This window comes from Buceros rhinoceros, unplaced genomic scaffold, assembly GCF_000710305.1.
Source record: "Buceros rhinoceros silvestris isolate BGI_N320 unplaced genomic scaffold, ASM71030v1 scaffold16909, whole genome shotgun sequence".
NCBI lineage: Eukaryota > Metazoa > Chordata > Aves > Bucerotiformes > Bucerotidae > Buceros > Buceros rhinoceros.
Window position 1 is genome coordinate 145,083 of NW_010433638.1, and position 3,374 is coordinate 148,456.

The following is a 3,374-nucleotide window of genomic DNA, read 5'->3' on the forward strand; positions in this document are numbered from 1 at the left end:
GATCAAAGGACTGGAAAGCTGCCATATGAGCAAAGGCAGAGAGAACAGAGTTTGTGCAACTTTGAAAATGCTGTGGGAAACAGCTTATCACCATGTGCCAGTATGTAGAGGGTGGCTACAACGAAGATGGAGTCACATCGGAAAAGAGCAGGAGTAGTGGATACAAGTTACTCCTGGGGAGATTCTGATTGGACACAGAGGAAATTTTTTCACAATGAGAAGAATCAGCCTTTGGAATAACGTCCCCAGGAAAGTGGTGGAGTCCTCAACAACGGACACTTCCAAGATTCAGATGGACAGGGTGCTGGGCTGTTGTGGAACACGGGTGAGTAGTATAGGCGGGAGGGAGCTCACGGGCTGTGATGGGAAGGCAGGAACCACCCACGATGGGCGAGGCTTCTTGAGGAACTATATAGCCCTGAGTCACGGAAGATCACGGGCTGTGATGGGAAGGCAGGAACCACCCACGATGGGCGAGGCTTCTTGAGGAACTATATAGCCCTGAGTCACTACACAATAAAGTGCCATTTTTGCATCCTCTGTATTAGAGTCAGTGTCTCAAATGGTCCCCAACGGCAGAGGTTGGGTGTCTAGAATCACAGCAGTTACCACACTGGGCCATCTTGTGAAGACCATGCTTTTGCCAAGAAAGGTTGGACTAGATGGTCCTTGAGGTCCCTTCTAACCTGGTACTCAATGATTCAGTGATTATTACTTAATTCTAAAGGCATGATGGGAAGCAAGATCTACAAAACCTCCAGCTTACAGAAGGAGATAATGTGTAAGGAAGAGGGGCACCACAATATTGCACTGCACTCAGCTCCCAACTGCCTGCCCGACCCAGATCCTGCACGATGCATTTTGCCCAGGACCCAGCAGCAATTTGCTGTGTCCATCCCCGCCAGCATTAGAGGATGAACAGGATGTGGAAAGGAGGTGTGAAGGGCTGAGAGGTAATCACCAGCTCAGAGTAAGGCTTAATAATCCCATTTTCCAAAGTTTCCCTATTTACAATCCCTCTTCCCGTTAATACAGACTGTGTTGGTTCAGTGACGACTGAGCTTCTTTTAATCCTGTTTAGGAAAGTAACATGAGATCTCCAAAGCTAAGACTAATATTGCCTTTTTTTCTTTTTGGTGGGGGGGAAGTCAAATTTTGCTTCCTGTCTTAAATATAAGATGCCTGATGTCACCTGAACATCTTCACACAAAGCCTGACCTCCTTCCTAAAAATGAAATAAAAGCAGCAAAACTTCTTGTCCCCCCTTGCTATCATCCCTTTAATAATTCTGCAGAATTAGGGTGAATGTGCTGATTATTTTCCATGTGCATTAATCACGACCAAACTGTGCCAGAGAAGGAAAGCGCACAGCCTGCTGTTCCCTCTCCGCACCCTTCTCTCACTCTGCTCTCAGAATAGGCTCGGCCTGGAGAGCATCCTGCCAGTGTGATTAACAATGTGAAATGGGGAAGGGAAGGAGATGGGAAGATGATGGAAAAAGACCTTTCCTTGAAACTTAGACATGGCTTTTGGCTTACCAGAGTAAGTCAGCAAAACCTCGAGAGTATCCTGCACTTGCAGCTGTGAGCTTCACAGGAAATCCAGACAAATGCATGATCAACTGCTGTCATCTTCTGTGGTCTTATTCCAGTCCCTAACCAGACCTTCACTCCAGAATTACATATCCAGACATTAGGTGCATGAGAAATGTCTGCCAAGCTTTCATCTTTTTCTGTTGTGGATGTGCTTATTAAAATATTCAGTAAGGTTTAATAAATTATGAAGAGCTGCAAATGGTCAGCCTATTGCAGTAGATTTTGGATGGAGCCTACCAGGACAAAAGGCAGAAGGGAAGCATGTTATTCCCTCCTTGACCAGATTTCTCTCTCACAGCATTCCCTTAGAGCTGGCCAGGAGGTTCCCTGCACCATCACCCAAGAAAAGGTGACTGCTCAGGATGATTCTATTTGTCTTAATACAGCCATCTAAAACAGGCAGAATCCATCATGTCCTCAATCGACTGGTCACTGTACTGAGGAGGATTGTGACCACCTTTTGGGAAGCCTTGAAAGACTGTCACCTGCTTGGCCTTGATTCTGGAGAAAAACTGAAACTGCATATGTCTAATTTAGAGCTGTGAATGTCACATTTCAGGCTTGATTTGGCCATCGCCACTCTCTGCAGGGAGACAGCTTGTGCTACCAAGCAAGGTGAGAAGCGCAAGCTCTGATCGTCAGCCTGTAAACTCCTCAAAGAGGTTCCCTGCTGCTGGCTCTCCTCCACAGCAGCTGCTGCTGCATTAGAAGAATAGGTCCTGCCAAGGAGATTTCCCTTCTCCATTTTCCTTTTCTTTTGCCAAAATCCTTGAGGACACTGTCATTTAAAAAAAAAAAAAAAAAAAAAAATCTTTCTTCTCTGATTCTTCCTAGCCCTGGAAAAATTCAGCCAGAGGGACACCCACAACCAGGAAATTTAAAAAAAAAAAAAAAAAAAAGATTGCACTCAAAAGCAAGCAGATATGAAGTAGAGATGACCTGGCAGAAGAACTGGGCGACAAGGCCAAGAAGCAAGACGTTAGTGCTGGGCTGTTTCCAGATTCGTTGTGGTCATGCCACATATTAATAAGCTGCGACAGGCATAAAGATGGGCAAACATTTGCCTACAAAGCCAGCTGCTTCACACACAGACAGCCACCGAGAAGCTCAGGAGAATGTTCCTAGTCCCTGCCTTTGCAGAGCAAGGCTAGACAGCAGGGACTCAGAGAGGGGAAACCCAGAGTCCAAACAAAAAGCCTTCAAAGGCTTTTAATGCAGCTGGGCATGCAGAAACACACACGTGTTTCATGCACCATGGCAAAAGGGTGAAGATGTCAGCGCATGTGGAGCACTTAGTACACAACGCCTGAGCTCTTCCCAGGCAAGTTTGAAAGTTTCTCCTCCTGCAGGCAGTGTCTGAGAGAGACAAAAGCAAGATCTTACAGTACCGGTTTTGTTAAGGATGGTCCTCCTCCTCCAGCTTGGAAATCGAGATTCTCACAAGTCTTTGCACAGCAGGTTCACATTCTGTATTACAGCTGTTTAATGCTACAAGGGCTGCATCCAAAACCTGCTGAAAATCCTGCGCTGTGAGGTGGATCGGGTCAGCAGCAGGTATGCAACGTGGCCTGAAATCTCAGACTTGCAATGTTTTAGTTCTCTGGGAATAGAGACATGCAGCAACCTGCTGTGACAGCAGGTGGCTCGAGGAGTATTTACTGAAAGATGGATTTTCCTCCCCATCGTGCCCAGAGCAACGCAGTCGGGCAAAACAAAGTGATCACAAAAATTACACACAGTGACAGAAACAAAACATGTCACAAGAAAAACACCTTCTGG